Source organism: Filicampus tigris, chromosome 1, assembly GCF_054856515.1.
Source record: "Filicampus tigris isolate MCC_2025a chromosome 1, RoL_Ftig_1.0, whole genome shotgun sequence".
NCBI lineage: Eukaryota > Metazoa > Chordata > Actinopteri > Syngnathiformes > Syngnathidae > Filicampus > Filicampus tigris.
Window position 1 is genome coordinate 21,477,031 of NC_141217.1, and position 27,440 is coordinate 21,504,470.

A 27,440-nucleotide genomic window follows, 5' to 3' on the forward strand; every position below is an offset into this window, starting at 1 on the left:
AATGTGACTTATGACGTTTTGGCCCAATGCCAGTGGACTACTTCTTCTTCTATTCCTCTTATTCTTATTGCTTCTTTGTTCTTCCTTTTTCTTTTTCTTCTTTTTTCTTTCTTCTTTTTGCAGATGCCAAATACTTTTAGTGCATTACTGCCAATGTATTTGCCAATCGCCCAAAAAAAGTCAACAGGAATAGGGAGCGGAGCTTTTTGGTGCATGGCCTAAACTCTCATTTTAATATATCGTCACTGTCCTGGGAAAAACTCATGTCCAATTTTTTAATTTTTTTAAATGTTCTTGTTAATGTGATGTCTGTATGCGGAAACACCATTCACGTAAAAATAAGAAAATTAAAAAAAAAGAAAAATGGAGATAAGTGTTTTTCACATGACAGCGATGATATACAAGAAATCGTACCTGACTATAAGTTGAAGGACCAGACAAACTATGAATAAAAGTGTGACTAACATCTGAAAAATATGGTACATACAATCTTAAAGTTATGTACAAACAACATGTACATTACTACAAAATAAAAAATTAAAAAACGGTTAAAATGTTTATTTTTACAGAGAACATAATATAATATAATTACCCGTGGTGGGCAGTCCATCAGTCCTGACGAAAGGTCCGTTAATCCGTCACGGATGGCCTCCGGTTTCACTGGTGGACTGTCGACTGACGGAAACTTTGAAACACCAATGGAGTAAGAGTCTACGGAAATGACTTTCTGCCATCACCCGAAACATCACTAACCCTAAAAGTACAGACTTAGGTAAATAATGTTTTGCAGTGCACATTGGTGCGTTAGTCCCATCCACACTAAAGAAATTCTCCGCTATTCGGGGATCAGTCACCACTGATAATTCCATATTTATATACAGTATATGACAGCTAGAAGAAGGTCTTTCTTTATATGATCATTGTACGACCGCTCGGGAGATGCCTATTGCTCTTTTTTCCCCCTGTACACTGCACGACTAAAAGTCCCAACAACCTACAATTTTAAAGCTGCTTTAAAGAGAGATGCAGACCCGGCTTATAACTGCGGCTTATAACTGCCTCAATTTGGGCATCTTCAGTGGGCGGGAGACACTTGGGTAGCATTACCGTAATATATGGCTTTGTTTACAGTTAGAAGTTTTAGTGCCACTTCAGTTATTCATCCCCACCCCCTTATTACTGTTATTTGCAATGAGGTAACAATTTCACTGCAATTGTCCCGAATCTAACTAGACCAAGTGGGAATATGTTTTCCGAGAAGGATATGATTGGGACACATCACCATCAGTCCTCCCAATATTACTGTCATCTCACAATGCTCCAATATAATTATTGCCTATGAATAATGCTGCACAATATCTCCCTCTAAATGAAGCAGCCTTTAAATTGGCTCCTGAAGGTTGCTCAATTCGGGAAAGTATTTGATAAAATGGGCTGCTTTATAATATGTTTTGCTTGGAAATTTATTTCGTAGCGCTCAAATAAATTCATAGATGCAACACAATTCAGTATTTTATTACTTAAGCCAAAGGGATTATGCATTTATATCTTCTATTTATTTCTTGGTAGGCGAGAATAAGTGCCCTGTAGGATATGTGAATGCTATATTCTTCAAAACAGCCTCAGGTCACTGGCGCTTTCTCTTCCTTGTGAAAGAGATGGACATTCACCTTTTCTATTTCTATTCAAAATTGATGCATCAGATCAGGCCACCACTTCATTTACTGCTTGATGCAGTTCTAATGCTCACATGCTCACGTTGCTGTCGGTCCTTCGGTGGCAGACCGAGATTTATAGAAGTATGCTCACAGATCCACTTCTGCATTGATGCATGTCATCGCTCCTCGATGACAAGCTCATAAGCCGCATTCGTGACAATGTTAGCCAAGCTGTCACAAAGCAACACATCAGGTACGAATCATTCTTTGAGCAGACAACATAAAACAATTCTCTTAAACAAGGCCATGGATGGTTAATATTTTGCTTTTCTGAATCTGCATCATCGTCATTAACCGTTGCCCCCGTGGGCCGATAGCGTCGTGGTTGCGAGACATTCACTACATTCACTACATACTGAACAACTTCAAAGCATTCCTGGGCAAGTTATATATGGTTAGAAAACTGAGTTTCCGCAGATTCGAATGATACCAAACATTATAAGATACAATCATATCTGTAGGCTCGGCGAGCATTTAAGTCAAAACAATCGCTAACACACAAAAAGTATGGAACTCACCATTTCATCCTCAAATGTCCGACACAGTTTGATAATCCATCATCAATGATCATATTACATCGACAAGGGTCCAGTAAAAGTATTCCAGTAATATAGTTAGTCCACAACAAGCCTGACATCCATAAAGACACGTTATTCGCTGCTGCAACCGTTACAGGTTGCTGTCAGATACATATACATATTACATATGTACATATTTTCCATCGTAGATTGAGTTAGTTTCGACGAATTTAGCAACACGAGATTTCAAAACATAGGCCTATGTTTGATTGATTTCTTACTTGATCCAATAAACGAATGTATCCCATGTCAGGAGTTCAACAACAGCCAATGAACATATTACATGCGTAAATAGTACCACCCCTGAATATGGACGATTCATCAGTTATGTTTGCAGTCACAACCAAACACGCTAAGCTGGTGATTGACGCATTCAACGGCCAATGAAATTCTTAAAAAAAACAAAAAAATGCAAACTCTTTTGAACAAAAACAAACACCGTGCGTAACTTGCGTAACACACACTTTCAAAGCCGCCGGCAGCGACGTCAAGCCGTGCGCCAGAGCATACTTCATATCGCGTTACCTTCTTTGATTTTTTTGCGTTTTTTAAAATCTGGATGTAGGATATGATAGTGCCAAGTCTTACTTTTCATTAGAACTCATGATTGTTGAAGCATTCCACAATAGCAGCCTTTTCTCCTACGTATGTGAACATGGTTGCAATGGGATCACCCAAATGGCACACTTTTGGTTCGCCTGGACATCCCTTTAGTAATACTCATTTTCTGTCTTATTATTGTAAAATTTGAAATGTAATTGGAGGAGCCTTTGAGCTGTAATCCTGTTGTGTTATTTAGTCCACCACGCTAATGCAAAATTTTCCAGGCAGATTTTTGGAAAAGAAAAAAAATAGGCGGGCATAAAATCCGCCTTCTTTTATGTATTCAAACGTACATAATTCAGTGACAGTAGCACTTAAAAAGATTCCGACAGTTGAGGACAAAAATTCAAAGTGTTATCTTCAAAAAGAGACCAAAACTATGCTTATACTCCAAATGGTTCAAGTACAGCTTCAGTTTTACTTTGGGTGCACCTTCTTAGGCTTTTAAGTAAAAATACCAGGAAAATTGCAACGGGTTAACTAATGCTCTGCTAAGGTTCATGTTCCTCCATGTCACTTCTGTCCATGTTTTTTTTCCACTTTATAAGTCCACAAGTGCTCAATCAAGATGATCACAACCGCAGTTAACTTTATCTCTCTCTTTTACATCTTTTTATTATGCCTTGTCAGCAACTGCATAGGTTGATTTAAAAAAAACAAAACAAGCCCATTTTAACATCGTAAGGAGTAGAAAGTACAGATACTGTGTTCAAATGTAGGGAGTAAAAGTAAAAAGTCATCTGAAAAATAAACACCCAAGTCAAGTTTTTTTATTTTATTTATTTTTAATTATTTATTATATTAAAGGTTTTTTTAGTCAAGATTGGTAGTCAGAAACGTTAACAGAAGCCCGTTTAAAATGATAGTCGGACTGGCCTTTAGGTGATTACTATTTGGTCCGGCCAGACAAAATGGCAGAAGGGTAGAAGGAGATAAACAGACCGCAAATTTTTTGTAAAATGCCCAGCTGTGTTTGTTACCTCCAATACTAGATAAACGTTGCTTTATTCTTCCATTAATCAATGGTTTGGATTGCTGGTCTTGTACTGTACAGCCCACAAGAGCAGAATTTGAATGTATGATGAGTACCATATTTTTCGGACTATAAGTCACACTTTTTTCATAGTTTGGTTTCGTGTTGGTCCTGCTACCTATACTAAGGTGCGACTTGTCTGAGCAACATATAGTCTGAAAAATACCCCGATGGAACAAGGCTGGAAAAGTTGGTGGAACAGATTCAGTAAAATTTCAGTAAAAACAAAACCACTAGTATAATACTTGTATGTTGCACGTGGAACCCACCTGTCCAAAGATCACAGTTTTCTTGTTTTTGGTTGAACTGATGATAACGCAATGTGGCATCTCTGGAATTCGGTGTGTTGTCTCTGAGAATTTTAGCTTTCCCAAGAGAAATATCTTTCATTTCCAATGTGAGTACACATTGCCCACAGGGATTTCAGTCGTGGCCTAATGGTTACTACTGGAGAATTATTGGAATTTCAGTCAAACCAACCAAATATACTGTTGTTTTAGAATCTCCCCAAAAATATGAACTACCTCAATCTGCGGCGTACATCTTCCATCCCTGAGGGGTTTAGTCCTCTCCAAACACTTCTTGGCCAAACGCAGACACGCTAATGAGGGTTTTATGTGCTTCCTTTTCCTTTGACTCACGCAGCCAAGCTCAAATTCTGCCCTATATTAGCATAATTTCTCCTTCTATCCCTTTCTGTGTCCTTGTATGCAGCTCGACGACTCAGCAGACTTAAAAAAAAAAAAAAAAATCTCACCACTACTTGAACCCTTTCACTGTTCAGTAATCCAATTAACGACACAAGAGCCAAGTGCCCTTTTGGGCTGTGTTTTTTTTTTGTCTGACCCTCATATGACCACCCCTTGGTACTGTGGCCCCTGAACTTCCACTCTCTGATCACCCATTGACCCCTCTGGTCCCACTTCATCAAATATCTTGTGGTCAGGAGGGACCACCGAGTGTAAGCAATGGCTTACAGATCAGGATAATTGCAAGATACGGGTTATTAAAAGCGTTAGTTGGCATTACTCAAGTACTAACAAAATATGCTATATGTGTCAAAAATATATATTTAAGACGCATACACAAGTCACCCCACTGTATTGCTTCAGGACAAAGTTTACACCGAGTTGTAAATTATTACTCAAGTGGTGTTTTTTTTTATTTTATAAATAGTCCATGCAAATGGCACTCAGCACAAATTTCAAGTCATCAACTGTTAGAGAATAATTTGCAGAGGTGGGCATTTTACTACAAATTGAGCGTCTGTTATTCGTCATCCGTCAGCAGCGTGGGTCCCCTTCTGTCGTCTGTCATTCGCCTTTTTTTCTGGGGGGAAAAAATAGTAAGAACTATAGACCGGTCCGCCTCTAATTTTAAACTGGCGTCCGCCGGCGATTACGAATAAACTTTCACTAGCAGCTTTGCAATTCTTGCAGTGGATGCGGTTTTGCATCGCATTTTGTTCATTCAGGAAAATCTATAACTTTTTCCTGAAATTCCAGACGGCCACCCCATCCCTGGATGCCATTTTTTCCCAATATTAGTCTGATTGTTGTCGTGCATCCCTAATAATATCAGCAGCATAAAAAAAAGATGACCAACAATATTAGTGTTTAGTGTTTAATATTCGTGCCACTTACTCACGTACTTACCCATGTAGTGTATGGACCTACTTTTCCAGGCGTAGTTATTCACCCTGTGATTTCCTCAGTGCACCGCGCAGCTTGATTTTCCTCCCGGACACAATTTGTTTTTGAAAGAAGCCTAAAAAGACACCTTCCACAGAGTAGGCTGAGATTAAATTTGGCCGCCTCGCGAGCACGTCACACGCATGGGGGCCGATTAGTGGGCCGGACTAAAATCCACTTCCGGCCATGCTTAGTCCAGCCGTTTTTTAAATTTGTTACCCCCCACCCCTCTGCCCCAAAAATGGGCATGCGGCTGGGCCGGAGGGTCCGACCGGTCCGGCCCAGGGATGGACTGCCCAGCTCTGCTAAGCACTAATACTTTTGAATAAGTTACCTATCTTTGGGAATTGTGCTTCAAATAAAGAACTTTATGATGACCAAATTGTTAGTTAATCATTTACCAGTCACAATTCCTAAAAAGACAGGCAGCAATTTTGTTAAAAAACCATAGTGAACCAATGAAACTGCAGCGTTGAATACAATGCAGTAGAAAATGTGGATGCACCTAACGTTTGTGTTGGTGCACCAAAGAAAGTTGGGCGCACCAGTTCAACCGGTGCAGAAAGTTAGTCTAGAACCCTGCAATGGCCATTGTTAATCACAATGTTACTATTTTAAGTCAGCCAACAAAAAACATTTTTTTTCTTGCTAATACTACATGGCCAGTGATTGATGGCAATTTAATAAATGACATGGTTCTGTCAGATTGTTAATTACACTATCACACATTTGGCAAAGGATTCTTCATGTTTTTGTTGTCTACTCACAGTCATGCTGATTAGCAACTCCAAATGTGTTATGGTCTTTTTATGGTCTAAAAAAAAAAAAAAAAAGGAAAATCTTTAATGTTGATTGCTAATTGAAAAATTAGGAAGTCAATTAGAAGCTAGAGATCCAATTAAAGTGGAATTGAATGGAAAGCTAGCTCCAGACTCAATCAGCCTCCCTAATTGATCATCTCCTCAAGGCGAGAGAATGAGGACCCCCTACCCCCTTCCTGCGCGTCGTTCCAATCTAATTCCAGCCCTGGCATCTGACACGCTGATTTGGATTCAGTTGCAGTTTCTTTCCAGCTTGTGAGAAGATGAAAATAATAATGTTAGGTCATGACGTGGATGGGAAGTCTCTAAAGCAAAACTGACCTGTGAACCTCTTCACTGGGAATAGACTCAATCTCTCCATCGTTTGGGTTTGAGCTTGCGAGCTGGCAGTCAAATGTTTTTTATATAAAAATAAAGGCTAGAAGCATGAAACATAAGATTCATGTCATATGTCAGAGTTGCTTGTGCATCTTGGTGCTTTGTGATCAGCTTTGCATCTGACGCAACACTCATTATTGCCTCTTAGTTAGCCAACCACGGAAATATGAGGGAAAACTGCCAGATTATTAATGACTTCCTAGGGCATTTTTCAGACATTGTAATACATGCAGCTGTGCTTCCACAATGGGACTTCTTTGACAAACTGCCATGTGAAAAAGGAAATTTGTGTTGGCTACCTGTAATTGCTTGTTTTCTTCCGCTTCAGTGTAACATCATTTGCTATGGGATTTTGCGGGCTCTGCTGACTTGTGCACATTTCTTATTTTTTCCAGTGCGCAATTTTTCCAGCCTCCTGGCGACGACTGCAAACATCCGTGAAAATGACTGATTGAATGTCGGTGTCGGAAAACCGAGTAGATGGAAAGCAGGAATTTAATCATATGCCAGTGTGCCACATGTGCACATTACAGAGATTAATTGACATGTTGATGCTTTAAACACAATATTTTGAACCCTCCAGAACCAAACACAAACAAAGAAAAAAGTGAACTGTTGCACGGATATCTTAAGATTTGCTGGCATTTCACGTATTGCATGACTGTTTTTCCACGAGTTCAGTGTAACTTTAGCGTAATAATTTTGCCCACTGTTTTGGTTGAATTTTATTTTTAAAGCATCCATTCTTTGTCTCCCAAATTTTTCATCCCTCTACATTATTTAAGATGAGGACAAGGACAATCATTCACCTTTGTTCCTGTGTTTGAGCTTTGCTTTCTCTTCAGTTGACAGAAACATCTGAAGCGGAGCAAACTGGATTTTCCTGCAAAGGTTCTTTGTAATCCTCCTTTAAAAGCTCTTGGTTGATAAAATGGATGCCTTGAATAAAAGAAAATTGCCTAAGGTCACACACAGCTTTATTTCAGTTGCTCTGTAACCTTCTGATGCAAGTCTCAGCAAAATGCTCCTTTTAAAAAAATTTTAAGTTGCGAACTTATGTGATTTCCCATGCAAAATTAAAAGACCAGTCAAGTGGTTTATACAATAGATGACTTCTGGTCATTCCAGGCCTGTGGCTAGCCATAGTCAAAGTTGAGTCAGTATTGCAGTATGCACCTTTAGCCTAAGGTAGGTTCCTGCACCATGGATCCCTTTTGTCATCCATCCATCCATCCATCTAGCCATCCATCCATTTTGTATAATGCTTTTTCTGTTCGAGGACATGGGGAGTAGGAGCCTATCTAAGATGATTTAGGGTAAAAGGTAGACCACAAAACCCTGCGCTGGACACTGGTCAGTCACACCCAGGGCATGTAAAGGTACAGACAACCATTCACACTCACAATCACGCTGACTGAGTGGGAATTGAACCAGCTCTGCTTGTGCGGAAGTCAGACAAGTGAACCATTAAACCATCAGCGACCACCTTCAATTTCGACTTGTGGATGGTAACACTGAAACATAAGATTTGATTGAGTTTTTAGATCTTGAAGTTTGGTTGAGTGAAGTAACTGGCCAAACACTGACTTGATCCTTGAATATATCTTCCCCTGCTAGCTCGTGTCAGTTTAAATCCTTGCTTTAAGTTACTCCGAGAATTATTTTTAAAACCCTCACTACTTTTGCCCCTGGAGCTAGGTTAGAATTGTGCCATGCCTATGGGCCTGCGTATATCTGAAGAAAAGGCTGGTCAGTTTATGTAATTTCCTTTGGGATAAAGGACGATGGACTCTTGAGTTTGCGAAATATGTGTTTGTTGGGGTGAGAAGACTAAATTGGCCTCCAGTTCATCTGTTGTGGTTTGGCTCTTATTTTATAGCTGGCACTCCATTACTCCATTCTCTTAAACAAATGGGCCATAAAAAAATTACTTTCTATAAAAGTCTTTTAAGAAGCCATTAGAAAATCAACAGTAATAAATTATGAACAGTACTGTAATGAGCTTGCCACTGAGGAACCTCATAGACCAAATTAATGTCGACCGGTCACAGACACCCGGTTTTATAGCATTACGGCTGATTCATTTGTTCATATTTTGTGTGTACATGAAAAACGACTAGACGGAGGCAAATTGTTATTTGGCCCGAAGCTGAAATGGCCTCTGCCCCATGTTCTTCGCAGATGAGCACACTTGCTCTTTACAAACTGTCTGGTGCTGGTGCATGAGAAGGTATTCAAATACATACACAAGACGGGACGAGCGATTCAACCTTAGCAAAGGGTTGACTTGTTTTGACAAAACAGTGAAATCTGAATCGCCATGGGATGTTAACTAAATCCTAATCAGGTTTACGTTTACAGCATGGGTTGTAAAGGCTAGCTACTAAAGGTGACAGCTATTGCGTGTCAATGACATAAATATCAGCGCTGGGCATTTTACTAAAAATTTGACGACCCTGTCGTCGCCAACAGGAGATGACGTGTTTTTCAAATCACGATGATGGGATGTATTCAGTCGACAGAAGTGACAAAACGGCCGCCCCTTGAGATGGCTAAAAGCGAGTGTATTTTGCTGTTCACCTCATATTCCACAAACGCTATATTAATCAGAATGACAGAAAATATTCTGGAAAAAAATATGTTTGGGTAGACTTCCTTCTTTAAGTTTCAATCGTTAACAGCCTACAAAATGGACGTCCGTCATAGGCGGATAGGCAGACCGGTCCGTCACACAGGCGGTATGCCCAGCTCTGGTAAATACCATAACATCATAACATCTCGCTGCAACACAGAAATGTCCATTCTATGTTGACCAATCTACAGACTCTGACCAAACTGAAATGAGACATGGTGTAATGCTTGGAAGAATCTTGGCTTTATCGGATGACCTTTGAACAGACTGTGGTGAACTAGAGACGGTAATGCCCCAACAACATTAGATACCTTCGCATTTGGATTGTATTCGGTCTATGACGAAAAAAAACAAACAACACCATAGGTTAGATTCCCCTCTCTGACAACTCATCTCCTCATGTCTGAGTATCCTGTGGGTTGACCACCCCCTCCACTGCTAGGCCCCTGTAGCGGCGGGTGACGGGATCCGCAGAGGCCAGCAGGCAGAAAAGTCACTCCCATCTGGTACAGTTGGATCAACCTGCTCTTAGAAGGGGGCCGTGGAGGGTCATGTCCCCTTCCATCAGTGACAAAACACGCTTTTCCCTTGCGAAAACCCTTATTTCTTAAATACCCTCTCTAATAGTCTGAACATTGGCACTTATTTTGTAGTATTGGAGATAAAAATGACATCTGTAGAAAAAAAAACATGCCCCTAAAGCAGTCTCAGTAGTAATTTTAGGATTGTTTTCTGAGAGAAAATCTGCTGATGTCAGAGGCAGAAGACTAGCCCATTCAAGGGTTAACATATCTCAAGCCCTGTGACACTTTTATTTGACTTGACTCTTAAATACCCCTGAACGCTCAAAATGTCTGAGAAGTAAGAAATGCCGCCTGTTTCCTTGTTCTCTGGAAGAAAACTCTGTGGCTTAATAACATAAGTGCATGCATATTAATTTCTACCTAATGCACAGATTTACTGAGGTATATAAATACTATACTGTATGTATGAATTATATTGCTCATGATTGTAAAATAAATAGTAGCAAGATGATGCTTTAGCTTGTTAAGTAGTGCAGAGAATGCATGGATTGAGGGAGGGAATTTATAGCTGGTTGTACAGTCGAGGGCTTGTTGTGAGAGAAGCGTGTATGTAATGAGGATGGCTGGCAAATTGTACTGCTGTATTTTTAAATCAATTACAGCACAGTCAGTTAACGTTTTTTTTAGCCTACTAAAGTTGCGATTTTTTCAGTACTGTTGTGTTGATATCAGTGTGCTTTGAGAACCCCATTACCCCTTAAAGTAGAAGTCAATCCAAACATTTTTTTTTCAAGAATATGTTCAATACAGGGCCACTAGTTGAAACAAGGCATTTGGATAAATATTGCGTTTATGGAATAAGGGTTAATCCTCCTGTTTTTAGCCATTTCTGCCCGCAGCCCGCTTAATTAGCATGCGCAGTCACTTATAAAAGGCTGTGCAGAATCTCTCTTGCTCTCTCTCCTGGAAAAAAAGATGCTCCCTCTCCTGAAAAGAAAACCTCTCTTTTTGGACACTCGCTCTCTTGAACTTCACTCTTTTTGGAAACTCGCGTGAACTTTCTACACTCTTTTTAGCGTGGCTTACTAACTCTCCTCTGTCACCAGCCACCCTCTGATCCATCCCGGATCACAACATTTGCTTCTTTTTTGTCACTTTTGAGTCGCCGGCCGACCAACCACGGCACATGTGGGGAACTTCAAATTTATGTTGGTCCGATCACGGTTCTAGCCCCACCAGCTAGCCAGCACAGCACGGCCGCATCCCAAGGTGTGCCACCTTCCTCAAAGCGGGGTGATAGCATAGAGTCCCGGCAAAGCCGACCAGCTATCACGACCAGTGTCCGAAGCGCCCTGAAACAGGTAGCTCACCTGGTCCTAACCATGCCGCGTGCTGAGCCGTAGAACCCCGTGGCCGTTGCGATCAATTTTACTTGGTTGAACTTTTTCCATTTTTGGACTCGACTTTTCTTCTTCTTGTTCCCCTGTGACGTCACTCTCCGCGGCAACGCTTCCTCCCCTTCCCCGTTGAGCGACGACAACCAACACCCGTAAGTGCAAATTGCAATCTCCTAGGGGCCATACGATTGGTGCATAATTAACTTGGGAGTCAAGAAGAGCTTGGTATAAGTCAGCTGATTATTGCCTGGTACGCTAGCTCATTGCTCATTACACGCGCACGCACGCACAACGCACACACACACGCACGCACACGCATATCGTCCGGTTCCCAAATGCCCCTTTCCTTATAAACCTGTGATTTTCATTTTCAAACCTTTGAAATTCGTTGTTTTCATTTATTTAGACTTGCCTTAGTATAGGATTCCTTTATTGTGTTTCTTTTTCTGCTTCTGAACATTGTAGTGTGTTTCGTTTAGATTTCAACAGCTGTAGAAAATAAATCATTGTCATATACAGAAGTCTAGTGTGAATTGTGTGTGTTTGAGTCAAAATTTCAATCACTGATCTGGTAAATCGGACTTACGGATTTTTAATGTAGTGCCTTTATATATTAAGACTGAATTACGAGGACTTTTTCGTCCGTTTTGTCCAAAGAATCAAGGGCGTGGTGGCCCCTAGTGGCGATCGGGAGTTAGTGCAGGCATTAACCCATTAACCCCCTCCCATTGTTAAATTAATATTTAATACTAAACAATTGCTACACCCCTAAGCAACAAAATAATGTATATGGGTCACTTCATATATTTTGACAAAAAAAAAATATATATATATTGTAGCGATTTTGTTATGTAAGATTGGTTTTATATGGGTTTTAAGGAGTTGTTAATGATTTACATTTTTAGGCATTCGTGTAAAAGCCCCATTAAATTGTTTTTGTAACATTAAAGTAAAAAATACATAATGGTAGATATAAAAAGCTTCATAAAAATATTGTGAGTTGCCCTTCTAACTCTGCGAATGCAAATGCAACTCTAAAGACACTAACTGCTAATGATTCAAATATATCAGTAAAATTAATTGATTTTCAAAAGGAAATTCAGTGGTCCATGCCTTTACCCTTATTGATCAAAATGTATGAAAATGATCCATATGCATCCCCCATACAAACATTAGTATTGGCAAGCAGGCAAGTAAATCATACTAATAACTAATTTCATACCAAATAAACATTTTAACTAGTTCACCATAAATGTTACGCTGAAAATTTGGCCTGAATGACTGCAATTGGATGCTCTGATGATGCAAGCGACATTTTTTTGTCATCTCATAGAACAAGCAACTGTGCTTAACATCGCAGGAATCTCATTCTTCAAAGATATCAGTAAGGGTACAATGGAATTTCCAAGGCAATTCAATATACCATGAAACACAGTGAAGACAGTATTCAGCACGTGATATTATCAAGAACTTGACATTCCTTCAAAACTGATTAAAAGATGAGAAGAAGAAGTTGGCAAGTTCTGACAGCAACACTGTAGGAGCTGCATTGATTTCTGGCATGTACAAGCTGTTTAGTACATATGACAACAATTTCAAATATTCTTCATATGTCTTGGCTATAGAGTGGCATCCATCATTGTACTTTGGGGCTTTTTTTCTTCAGCTTGAACTAGTAGCCTAATCAAGGTGGAGTGAATTTTGAAAAGTTCCACTGAATAACTTTGAGGTGTTATGAAGATGTTATATGAGATGCCCTTGTAATCTGACACGTCTGAAGCCTTTTTGCAAAGAAGTGTAGGTAAATTTGCCACATCACATTTTTACATTACAAAAACCTCACATTTGAAAATGGGGGCTAGTGAAATTTTAGTCGGACTCGCCAATGGACGCCCATTTAAAATTAGAGGCGGACCAGCCTATAGACGGGTACTATTTTTTTCTCCCCCCAGAAAAAAAGGTGAGTGACGGACGACAAATAACGGATGCTCAATTTTTAGTAAAATGCCCAGCTCTGGGTGTGTGGTTGAGAATTGTAGGCAGGTGGTAAAAACAGGTGGACTCTGGCTGAAGAACTTGACATCATAAGTCATTTTTAAAATGAAACATAAATAATGTATAATTAAAAAAATAACCAGTGCGCCAGAACACATCAAGTCGAAAACATCCCCTCGAAGCAGATGCTAATTTTATACAATTCCTCTATATGTTTAACTCTTGTCTCTTGTGGCTCATTTCCACCCCTTCCGTGTCTAATCCACATTTCCTTTGGTGATGAGACGCCCACTAATTGCTCCATGTTCAGCCCGAGTGTGAAGGTCACTGACAGAACCAATCAGGTGACTTAAATTACTCATTATTGCCTAGTGTTTATTGGCTGGAGGGTCAGTGAAGCATGCAAGCTCCCCTGCCCTTTACACAAAGCACATGTGCACAAATGCACTCACACACACACTATATCAGCTTTTAATCACAATGACACAGAGACTGATTACTTGGTGCAGCTTCACTTCTATATATATTTACACTGTAGTCAATGCTTGGATAGTTTTCTTAATAATAACAGGAGAAATACAGTCCGTCTGTTTGCTTATGCATTTGAGCATACGCTTTGCATACGATCTAAGTGACAACCAGAAAATATCAAATTAATTCCAATTATTTGTTTTTATCAATACTGTAATTAGAATGTCACTCAGTAGAGCTCTGCAATTGTTACCAAAATTGAAAGAATATATTTCCTTCACATCCTGGTTCATGGGGGGTGATGAGCATTTAAACGAGTCAAGACAGGCATATGTGTTTCAGGACCCTACACGCTTTTCGTATCCTCATGCAAACCCTTAAATCTGACTTGCAAAAAGTTTTTCCAAAAGCTTTAGATTTTGGCAGCCCAAACCTCCATTTATGTGTGGACAAAAGGCCACAAGACGGAGAAAATATCTGTTTTTCAAACTACCTGTGTGTGTGCTAATATGGCCTTAGCTTACTTGCATCTGAAGTGGTAAATGATCTTTCACTTGTATAGCACTTTTTAGGGCTGGGCAGTAGAGTTAAATTTTCATATATCAATATTCATGCCCGATGTTTCGATAATGATGCGATAATGATTTTAATAAAGATTCAGTTAAAACCAAGTTTATTTTATTTTATTTATTTACTTTTTTAAGAAAAAGCAAAATATTAATCCAAACGTATGTGGAAAGTGCCGTTTTTTATTTAGAACTTACTGAAAGTCATCATTAACAAAGTCAAGAATAAATGAAATTTAATTAAATTCACATTCTACTGCAACTGTGCTTTATCGATACATCATTTTATACAACAACAGAAGTGTTTGTTGTTTTTGTACTTGTGCTTAAACAGGAAGTCAACCCAAACATTTTCTTTACAATAACATGTTCTATGCATCCCCACACTAGCCTAAACTTGATATTCCGATTAATATTGTTTTAGTGAAATACGAATTAAGCACCAAAATCCATTTGTTTTTATCCATCTCAGGGGGTGGCCATTTTGTCACTTGCTGTCAAAACGACATCATAGTTGATAAGGTAACAACCAATCACGGCTCAGCTTTAGAAAACAGGTGAGCTGTGATTGGTTGTTACCTGAGCCCAGAACTGATATTGTATTCATTTTTCATATTGAATCTTGAACGTTCATATCTAGCTATCGATATGATAAAATATCGCTCAGCCCTTATGCTTTTCTACCCGCAAGGTACTCAAAGCACTTTTACACTGTCTTGTCATTCACCTATACTAATAATGCAGCATCAGGTACAACTCGGAATTCTGTGTCTCAAAAGTTCGCTGAGTAGGTATGTTTACGGAATTATGCTCCAGTACAAATAAAAATATTCCCTGATTCCTTCCCTTTATGATTGCCTCCACAACTCCTCTGATGACAGCACTTTTCTCTGTGCCATTCCAAATAGATGTCAAACTTATCTTTGCCGCCATCCCTGTGAATCAAAGGGAAAAACGGTGATGAAAGTGAACAAATGAAATCAAATAAAACAGGGTCACACATCACTGGAAGGGCAACAAATGGCTTCCGAAGTGGAAATAATTTCTCCCCTTGTGTCTGGACAGAAATGATAGAAAAAAACCATCAAGTCTGGTCAAAAAGCAAGTTGTCATTTTGCCTAAAGCACAGCTAAGCGCATCCACAAAAATGTAGGTCCGAGCAGGACTTTGCATGGCAGATGAGGGTCACTCATTTTTAATGGAAAAGGACAGTTCTTTTGTGAAAAAGCGCTGAGCGATCCAAATCTCGGCTGAGGTAAAAGCTTCTTAAATAACCTGAATCGTATTCATTTGATGTGCTTTCTGTAACAAAATGTTTTACAATTTGGGGTGGTTCTTAAATTGATCTGCAAGCAATTGGTTGCTTACTCTTGTGTATACAAATGTAAAAAAAAACGTTCATCAGTTTATGTCTGAAGCTGCAAACTTTAGGAAATGTTGTCTGCAGCTGCGGGTTACAACTTGTGACAGGAAAGGAAATGAAAAGATTTTGAAACAGGACGACATCATACAAATTGCCTCAGAGTCGAGCGAGGAAATAACATTGACCAAAGTTTGTGCTGCTCATTTTACACTCTTCTGCTGACACGTCTCCACACTTCCACTTCATACTGTGGCGCATTCAGATTCGAATAGCTGTCAAGACATTTGGAATCCAACCAAATAATGAAAATATGTGCCATAAACGAAAATGTAAGTTAGAAAGTGCCTTCAGTAGTGCCCCCCAAAAAGCGCCACCTGGCAATGATGTGTTGAATGCACAGGTCAAATAATTCTTATAAATTCACTTACTGATGTGGGTGTGGTTCAATCATGCCATCTGTTAACACATCAGACACTTGCTCGTCAAACAATTAGCCCCTTCTTGCTTTGTTGCCAGTTAAGGCAACATCATTTGATGGATCATGGTCATGGTCCTGACTGACTGTGGCTGCTAACCACCTAACATAACTTTATTGATGCCCATTGCTAAACTCTTGGGTCACGTAAACAATTAAATATTAAAATCAAATTCTGACTGCTACATTAGAAAGTGATAATAGGTCATGTTAAAGTAATAAGGGAATAAAAAGGTATTTTATGTTTGAATTAAACATTCAACTGTCTTAGAAAATTTGTGCTGAATTCCAAATTCTTCATCTTCAACTGTTGAGGATTCGCTATAAAAAAGTGTTTATCAAATTCATCCAAACAGAATGCATTACCTTAGCAACCGCTGCTGTACTTTTGTACAACCCCTTCGTCTTATTAGTCCTCCGCCACTCGATTATTGAGTTTACGTACACACTGACGTGACGTGCTGACAGGTTTTTTATGAGTCGGCTGCAGGCCATGTGACCTCATGGAGCTCTTTGCATATTCCGACTCTGCAGTCCCTTACCCTATATCCCGCTCGCCCCCAATGGTGTAGGCCCGCGGGCCTGGCACATGTGTGACATATAATTGATTCATTAATAATGTGAACAGATGTTTCTGGTCCACTCTGGCAGTGAGCCATATTGCCAGTTTGCTATTTTACTGCCCAAGGCCAGACTGGCTGAATTTCATTAAATGTTTACTCACACACAAGACGGGAAGGTGACACGTTTCGGGTCTTAAATAAAATAACTGAAGAGTTGCAGTAATTAACAAAGATGAAGAATGGTGTGCCTCTTTACAGGGCAACTGGACAGAAAGGTTCACATGATTATGAGCTGCTATGTGGGGCAAAAAGCATTGGTCATACTGTCAATAAAAAAATAGAATAGAATAGTGTTTACACAGGAGTACATTTTGTCACTGGCCAGTAAGGTTGGCCATCGTTGGAATTTGGGCTGATTCTTCTTTGATTTTTTTTTACTTTTGGTTTTCCCCTAGTATTGTCAGCAACCTGCAAGGTTGATGCCTGCGCACTTTGTGCTATTTTTTTTCGTTTGTGTCCAGTAAGGTGTGTTTTGTTGTGCGCAGCGTGCACACCTTAGTTATTGGTCCTTCTTCTTTTGATTTCGGAGTCTGCCACGCGGCGAAGTTTTGCACCGAACAACATTTAAAAAAATAAAATAAAAATAATATTTATTAAAAAATTGAAAAAAAAAAAAAAGATTTAAGTTTTTCTCCTAAATGTGAAAATGAGTATGTGTCTTGAGTATTGGGCGATACAGATATTGAACCGATACAATATGAGGACCAATCATACTTTAATGACTTATTTTGTAGTATGGAAGATTAAGGTAGAAAAGGCTTGGTCGAGTGATATTACTCAAAAAGAGAACAATAGTCAGCAAATGTAGGTATGTGAAAAAACATTTATTATTGACTGAGGAGTTGCACGAATTTTAACCTGAAACCTTAACAATACACGGTAATGTATGGCTAGGTATGCTTTTATTGTCAGTCCACAATACGTGCAAAACATAAAGGGCACCCAAACGTCATTCTCAAGGGCCCACAGTCTCTTACTGTATATTACAATTGAATAAGAGAATTAAAAGATAAATTAGAAGACCATGAAAAATAGCATTAATAAATCCAATGAAAACAAAGAAATATATATATTTTTTCTAAGTGCATAATAACCACAGTTTAACTTAAACATAGGCATATTCTATAATCGAAGAGTATAAATTAAAATACATTTATAGACCATGAAAAATAACCTCAATAAATCCAATTTAAAAAATAAGAATTTTAAAGTGCAAAACAACAATTAAAGTTCATTCCTGTTATTTTTTTCTGTCTGCACATGGTGAGAACAATTGAGGACAGGGACAAAAAAACACACACACACACAATGATGTCCATTGTCCAACTGCTCAAACTCAAGTGTCCACTGCTGTAATTTAAAAATAAACATGTCACTCAGATAACAACAGCGGAACAATAGACAATAATAATCAGTCAGTTAACTAAATTGATGACTACCCTTCCTACTTGTCCATCTCTACTTCCAAGCATGATGTGCAGATTATTTTCAAAAATGTAAGAAGCTTTTCAGCATACCGCACTATCAACATGCTCCTGTTCTCCTCAACGAGCCGCCACAACGATTGCTATCGAGGGACAACTTCAAAAGCTAAGGCATTGATATCCATGCGCAGTAGCAAAAATCGTTGTGGTGGCTGGCTCCTCTAAGACTGCGACACTTGTAGAGAGTCTGTCGCCGAAAGCATCACAGAAAGGGCCGCCGGCGAGTCAGCTATCTACGTGTTGTTGCGCCGTGGCTTTGGCGGTCCGTCAAAATGTGTCCTTACGCGAAAGCGGTCCATGGTGCAAAAAAAGAGTTAACACCGGACGGCAGCCTTGTAGAATTGTGCTAAGCAAGCTCTGTGATCGATCACAGGGTACCATCTGCAAGCCAGAGGTGGGCAAATACATTTTGGAACAAGCCATGCAACTCAGTTGTGTTAAATATGAATTTTATGAATTTTAAGAAACAATAAATTGTATTGTTTTCATAAGATGCCAATGTGTAGCCCTGTTATACAATATTTTGTAAACAGGAAATATAAACTGAAAAGGAAATTGAAAAAAGTTTATGCAGTTACAAGAAAATGACATATCTGCACACATAAAGATAAACCTTGCCCAGGTGTGACGCAAGTCTTCATCCATGAGGTCTGTGGGTAGGGAAAAAATGAGTACCAAATGACAACCTCTGGTGCCATTGGAGAACCACGGCAACATTTTTATGTGAACCCCTGACTATATGATACTATTAGGGATGTCAAACCATTAAACATTTTAATCGAGTTAATCACATCTTAAAACTTAATCATAATTAATTGCAATTCGAACTAATATCTATTAAACTAATATCTCCAAAATATGCCATATTTTTCTGTAAATTGTTTTTTCAATGGAAAGATAAAGGACACAAGACGGATATATACATTCAACATACTGTTCAAATGTAATGTATCTTATTATAACAATTAATCCTCATAAGATGAAAATTACAATTTTCAAATTAAAATTATTAACATTCTTTCTGTAGATTTTATTCACTACAAGAACAAAAACACAAAAGGGTCTCAGAGCAGTGACAGAAATATTTCAAATGTGTGCAAACAAAGTGTGTGTGGGGGTGGGGGTGTGAGTGTGTAATGTACACATTTATATGTGGCCCCTGTAATATTCTTGGAGTTTGTGTTTTCCGAGTGGTCCCTGAAGTGCACACGAATGTGATTCGCTCATATGACGGATGAGTTTTATGCTCTGTTCAGCACATCGTGTGTTCGATGAACTGACTTTATCAACACAAAACAAGACAGCCCTGTTCTCTATTCGTCGCTGAGGCAAACCAATTTATTCACATTTCTGAAATTTAAAGCTGCCCTCTTCTTTCAAAGTGCTTCTTTATACTCTCGTGGGCGCTCTGCCGTTCACTGCACTTCTGAGTGGGATTATGCACGGGTGGTCATTCTGCACGTGTGTTAAATGCGTCAAATATTTTAACGCGATCAATAACAAAATGTAATTACCGCCCGATAACGCGCTAAATTTGACAGCGCTAGATACTGTATCATAATACCATAGTCGATAAATGGATTCCCTTCCTGTGCATGTTTATTGAGACAATGCAAGTACTATGATTTATTGTCTTAGTTTTTGCGAGAGTGCGACTAAACTATGCATGTAAATGTCCTGACTGATGATCACCTACTGAGAGTCTCACCCGCCCCAATCCCAATCTCTCAGGATTGCCATTAATCACTGTGCAGTGAAATGTGATAGAGAAAAAAAAAACAAAAAAAAAAAAACATTAGCAGCACTAAAATCTTCAGCTAATTGTTCATGCAGAGAATATCAGTGGTTAGCTCTCTAAAGGGATAATAAGTATTGTAGCAAAGAAGTGAGATGGAGAGGAAAGGCTTGAAATATAGCGGCAAAGGTCTAATTAATGTGTCTCTGTGGCAGCTTCCTACAGCTATCCATTAGGCTTTCATTCAACAAAGTCGGCGGCTCTTCAATCTCACTTTCATTGTTCAAAGTATAGCTCGGCAATAATAACATGATTGCAGATTGATCAAGGGAAGGCTCGGAGGGGAAGTGCATGCGGCGAGGAATAATGATGGCCCCACGTATCTGTGCGGAAAGCCCTCCACAAAAGGCATCGCAGACATGATTCCGAACATTCAAAATTGCTGCAAATCAATTCGCCTTTTCCCCCTTGTACAGTTTGACAGAAACCACAGAAGGTTTTCACAAGGCTTATGTAGACTGACGCAGTGGAAGGCGACAAGACCTGCTGGGAGTTACCAGGCCTTTCGCATAAAGTCGAGGCGCCCCACGGCCAATAAGGCACATCAGGGACGACATCTGCTAGAAATGAAAGGGGGGAGACTTATAAATAGTGTGCTAATACCCGCTGCCCTGTGAGGCCTCGTCTTGGTGTCTGCGTACGCCGCATGAGGCCAAACATTTTCCCATGACACAACTCTTGGAATATTGTGCAACAAATCTCCTCAATAACGGTGCAGTTCTGGGGTATTGGCACCTCTGAATGTTCTTCTTTTATTATTATTGTTTACGTGACTATTTTAAACGGGTTAAATTTAAAACAGTACCATTTATGTACAATATCAAAAACAGTATGCTTCTTATAAATATTCAAAACTTGTTTGAAAAAAGGGAATGTGTTTATAACTTTAGCGGTCATGTTTTAAAAAGCAAAAGCAGCATTGTATTTCTTTTGTTCTTAACTCAAATCACTCATATATCAAGCCATCTTCCCATTTAAGTGAATGCAAATGCCATTAATCCGTTAACATGTTTTCTTCATGCGAAAAATAGCACTCTACAATAATGTATGGTATTAAACTGTACAATAACACAATTAAACAGAATGTGACGTATTCAACAGTTTTTTCATCAGGATTTTGATTCTTTAATTCAATGAACATTGTGCTAGTCCCTCTGGTGTGCATTACATTGGATGCCGTGGAGAACTGTAATACATACAGTAAATAAATATAATACATGTGGATTTGATGCTGAAACACGAAGAAGACTGTCACAACTAAGCTGAAGTAATATTTGTGATTTAATTACCGGTAGATATTTGATCCTGCTGTCCAGGACCTCCCAAACACCTTGCCTTTCCTGTTTCCTTGCGCTTGGCTCTCCCTGCCCCCTATCATATTTCAAGATATTGATTGTTTACTTTATCACTGAAGGGAAATAACTAATCAAACATTTCAAAATTATAGTGTCCATTGAGGAAATATGTTTTTTTTGGTCTGTTTTTTTATGGCTGGTGAAAGCATGCCAGCGGCGTTAGACTGGCGTTTCCAAGTGTCTGAATGCGACGTGGCAATGGCGTCACGGTTGTCGTTGATGGAAGCGGAAATAATTAAATCAATTGTCTTAACAAATGCATCGATGCCATGATGCTAAACTTAGCGTTTATACAATGCTTGCTGTTGTGCCTCTCGTCTCTTTGTAATCAAATCCAGTGTCACTCTGCCGTTGTGGTCATCACATTGAGCTCAAATGCCCAAATTAAATTGACACGGCTCAGAGGCCTTAGTGTTGTTTTCCAATAAACCATACAAATATGTACAGAAAAAGCTGCTCATTCCTTTAAGTTGCGAAATGGAAATATTACGTGTGAACACAATAGATTGTTACACTTGATGTAAAATGTGGCTCAGTGAAAATGCCACACATCAGTGCAGTGTTTTGGCAACATCAGCCATCATCTCACTCCAGAAAGCAAACTGTGAGAGCATTTTCACTGCAAGCAGATTTGTGAACCTTGAATAAGACGTTGGACATTTTCTATGGAATCAAATTTGTGAAACTTGAATAATATGTTGGACATTTTCTTTGTGTGAATGCTTTAAGGCCTTTAAGGTTGTGTTCCAGGACTAAACTGTCAGCATAATCCATCACAACACTTTTATAAACTGTTCAAGCAATGTTTTATGAGACACTTAACATTCACAACTGCCGCATGTGCTATAATGACATGTGGCACTGGTAATTTTAAAATAGAAAAAAAACCATCAGAAAAACAAAACAGCAGAGAGGAAAAACATTTCATTAACTTTTCCAACATACATTATTTTCGGCTTATTATTGTCGAGTTATTGTTGCCATGTTTTACTGAGCTGCCAGGACAGAGATGCTGTATGGTATGTGCACTGCTTTCCTCTTTTACATGAAGTTCTATTTTCAGCTTCTATGATCATTCACGAATCGCACGTTTCCTAGGTTTAAGGTTTCTTTTTTCAGACAATGGTCTTCTTATTCCAGTGAAGAGAAAACTCTCTTATCTTGGTGACAGTTTTGGCTAAAATAATACTTAAGTAATAAGAAGACAAGATGAACATCATTGCGCAATCACACGTTTCCTCTTTGCCATCACTGGTACCCACATACTGTAAGACTCAAAGAAGAAGCTAAACATTTTTGCGAAGTAAATCCTTTGAAGGCTCAGTACAGTGGTACCTCTACTTACGAAATTAATTGGTTCTGGAAGAAATTTCTTAAGTAGAAAATTTTGTAAGTAGAGACGCGTTTTCCATGTAAATGCCCTAATCCGTTCCAAGCCCCCCAATATTCTGACATAAATGTTTTATAAAGCATAAAAATGCATGAAAACATGTAACAAATATATGTGACGATTACATTATGGCACAATAAATGAGAGTTGTGCATAATGTAAAAAAACAAAGAATAGAGTAAAGAATAAAAATGATGGTCGTTTACCTTTTAATTGCTGTCCTCATCGCTTTTTGCCCTCTTTGGTTCATGTTCTCTCTCAGAAGTGGTTTTTGGCTGGCGTTTTGTAAAGAACTGATTTAATAACGTGGCGACTGTTGATACATGACGGTCATATTCTTTGGCGAGATCAACCAAACGCATCCCCCTTTCATACTTTTCTATTGTCTCTTGCTTTGTTTGTATGGACAAAAAAAAAAGCGATTTTCTCCTTTTTTTCTTTTCCTCGTTTCTAATTCACGTCAAACTATCGGAACACCTCATGGCCCGAGGAGCGAATGACGAGGACGCTGCATGGACATATCGATCACATATCTATTTATCTACCTGTCTATCTGAACACATAGACACATACGGTAGAGGTCCCTCTTAGCCAATGGGATGCTAGGAAGATGCTAAGATAGCCAACGGCAGAGCAGCTATGAGTATGTTGCATTCAGGAAACCCCTTAGCTGCAAGTGCCAGCCTATACTGTATTTTTACCTTTCGTATCTTGACATTTCTTTCATAACAAAAGGCAATATTTTCCTGTTGAGGCGTTTCGTAAGTTGAAAATTTCATATGAAGAGACGTTCGTAAGTAGAGGTACCACTGTATACTAAAGCATGCTAAGATATGACAAGGTCTTGCATGATGTCATGCACAGCAAGTTTATGTGTGACGTACATATTTTTCACTTTTTTTTGCTTGACCTGCATGTACTGGAGTTATTCCCATGAGGGTTTTATGCTGTTGATTCAGATTATCCATGATTGAGATCGGCCGGTACCGAGTCCGATAATCACGTGTATTAGTGATATATCAATGTGTATTTACAGTATGTAATTGTATAATGAATGCTTCTACATTTTGTTTAACATTAAATTTTCCAATTAGAACAACATATACCATAGTCACACAAGCTGAAGTTTATGAAAACAATACAACATGTTACTCTATACAGATTCATGAAAATAATATCGAGCACTATTGAAGATAGCATGTTGTTGTGGCCCGCGACTATTCCATTATAAGTCAACCTGGCAACGAGAACTCTTTTCATTTAAAGTTCTGAAAATGTGTTTATTGAAGAACAATTGTTTTGACCTTGCAAGAGAACACACATAATTGCATGTGCTGTGTTTTTAACAATTGGCTAAATAACTTCCTGTCTGACTTTGACACTGATGCAAAGTGAAGATAAGCATTTTTTACATTAGTCAATGCTCAGTAACAAAGGACACAACAGAAGAGCAGGTTTTTACCATCAGTCCTTCTCCCAATGGCGCTGTGTCAATATTGATTAGTGGACTGTGTGTACGGAAGTGTGTGTGTGTGGGGGGGGGGGGGTGCACTGGACCGACGGACGAACCTCTCCCATTTTCAATACAATAAGCAAACAACTCTAGGGTACTGAAGAGAACAATGGCGGTAATGTGCTTCTGCACAGAAAAAGTAAACGTCTTTCTAATATTTTTGCTTTGCTTCAAACTGCAAGCAAATCGTGACACCTCAGCTCAGAAAGCTCAGTATTTTTACTAAAATGAAATCATTTGTAACTGAATGTATGAACTTGAGGGATAGTACTTTGAATTTGTTTTTCAACCGTCTAGTAGTCCTGTTAAAATGGCTGCCTTTATGTCACAGGCTGTTAGCACTGCCATCATGAAGACTGTGCCTTAACGATGCGTTGATGGCATCCTACTCAGGGAGACAACGATTTTGTTAACAACCATTATACTCTTGTGTCATTTACGATAATGGGTGATTGTTAAAGTATCTCACCAGTACAAGTGGTTCTGACTTTACCCCTATGTGTCTTTACAGGTGAAATACTTTTATCACCAAAGGCGACAAACTTTTTCTGCCTCAAATGTTTACAAATAGCTATACCTCCATCAGACGGCATTCCCTCATCACAAACGATCGTCGGCATCAACTTGCGTTTTAATGAAACATGCAAGCACGGCTAATGGATTGGTCGCGGTGCCGTGACGATGATTTACGAGTGCAAATGAGAGGATGTTTAAGGGAGCTGAGGATCTTAGGCCCTGTCTACACGTAGCCGAGGTTTTTGAAAACGCCGGATACAAGCCTCCGGTTAGCCCTATCATCCACACCTCCCCGGAGTTTTTTCAGTGAAAACGCAAAACTCTGGCCGCAGTGGAGATATGTGGGTATCTCCGGTTATCTCCGGATCCGCGTTTTGCTGTGGACGGTTACACCCGGAGATTTACGTCGTCACCGTGCGACAACAATGCTTTGACGTCATTGCGCGGCTTGTGTTTTCATGCAAGTCAACATGGATTCTCGCGGCGCTGCGTTGGTTATAGCCATTCTCGATGCGCTTTTTGCTTATTTATTTGTCCGCAACCAACCACTGCTTCTCGTTGAAAGGTTTAAAAGCAATTCTGACCTCTTGTCGGTTATCCCGAACGAATTTGGCGCCGTGTTTTTGGTTTCGTAAAAGTGACGTCAAAGGACGGAAGTTCCTTACGAATGGACAGTATTTGGATAACTCCTGCCACCCAGAGGTTTGAAAACGCACTTTCGCGGTTTCGTGTGGATGCGTTTTTTATTCCAACACAGGCGGGGGGATATACGGTTGTTAAAAAACCCAGCTACGGGTAGACAAGGTCTTAATCATTTGTGTTAACAGTTCTGCATGGACTGATTGTCCATGTGCAAATGCTTACAATTTTGAAGGAGGGAAGTCCAGTGTAAGTAGAAAACAGTACAACATTGAAGGTGCTTGGCAAAACCTGCTAGAAATGTTTTACTAGTCCTCCACACTAGTTCTCAGTGAATCAACAGTTGTTGAAATACTATATAATTGCATCTCTTTTTTCTTTTGTCTGACTATCAGTTCGTGATGACAAGTGTGGGACTGAGTAATATTGCATGCTACAATATGATGCTCGGCTTGAAGATATGTATGCGAACTGGACCTCTTAACTTTTAATTGAGGACCTCTGATCAATGCCACCACCGATGCTTTTCACATTGCAAAAAAACAAAACAAAAAATCCTCTAAATCCTTTCTAAAAATGACTTGACGTTACTTGTGTTGCTTCATAAAAGTCTTTGGTCCATTTAATCTTTACAACATGTTGCAGAGGACACCCTCAACAGAGTGAAGATTTGTAGGCTCCCTCCTCCCTTGGGAGGCCCTTTAAAGCATTTTTACTAGTTGCTCATTAATGTTTTACCAGAGTAATAAGCCCCATGCCCCGTGAGTGGGCCGCTGCCGTGATTATGGTGCACATATCCATTAAAACTGATTAGCTCTCATGTGACGGGAGGTCCGCGTCCACAACAAACATTCATAACACTTTTGTTTAACGTTTGGAGTGTGTGCAAAACGCAGGCTATGAAAGTGAACGACACTCCACTTGGGTGCAAACCTTCCAAGCCGGACAAACAATTTGATCTATTTACTAAGTAAAATTTGATGAAGAGGGAACTGCAAATAAATGACGAGAGCAGCATGAAATAACACCGCAGTGTTCAATACAGTAGTAGTCAAGGTTGACAATACACAATACATTCGAACACAATCCAAGTTCGATCGCTGGACGATCAACAAAGTGTTGCCATCATAAAACTTGTAATTAGGCAGGGAATTTTCAGCTGTCATACATGAGCACACCCCACACCCCTCCTAACTAGTTCATTATTGGTTGGATTAACAATAGCATACATTTTCAAGTCAGTGCTTTGCTGTGTGTGTGGTGGCCTCCTGCAGCTGTTTGCTGGCCGAGCGCTGCTGTGAGCTTTTGTGAGCTGGCCGCCATGTGGGAGATGCATCTTCTCCTGCCAGCGAGCCCTCCGGTGCTGGAGTGGGCCGCGCCAGTGTGGTGCTGCGGGCCCTCGTTAACATTATTGACAGGTGGTGCATGAAGCCAGTTGTCCTTGTGAAGGACCCTGAAGGCAACTTTTCAAAGTAAAGTTAAAGTCCAGAGAGTCAATCACCTCCTTTTTCCTCCGCTGTAATAACCTGCACAGCAGTGACAGCTATAAGAAGGCAATTTCGAAATTAAAGGGAAAAAGTTAACTTGTCAAAATTGTCATTGCAGAGCAAATAGTGTACTTTTTAGTAGACATTTTCTTGCTGGAATATAACTGCTTTTAATGTGCCTGTCTACCAGGAGAGTTTCAGAACCCAACCTTGATTTGACTTGTCTTTGTCTTTCTTTCAGTTAAAGGAAAACAAACATATAGTATTTTTATTTTTTTTTATGCCACAAAATATTTTTTCTTGCTTTTCAGATACAATATGGCGATACATACTTTTGTTAGGCAGCCACACGTGACAATTTTCTTAATTCCACACTCATGTGGTTGTTTTCTC

The 27,440-nt window shown here is 39.4% G+C and overlaps 1 long non-coding RNA gene across 4 annotated transcripts in view; it reads left to right on the plus strand.

Annotated features, from left to right (window-relative positions):
• Positions 1-27,440, plus strand: part of LOC147153244 (uncharacterized) — a 138,388-nt gene that overhangs the window by 36,538 nt on the left and 74,410 nt on the right. The window lies entirely within an intron of this gene.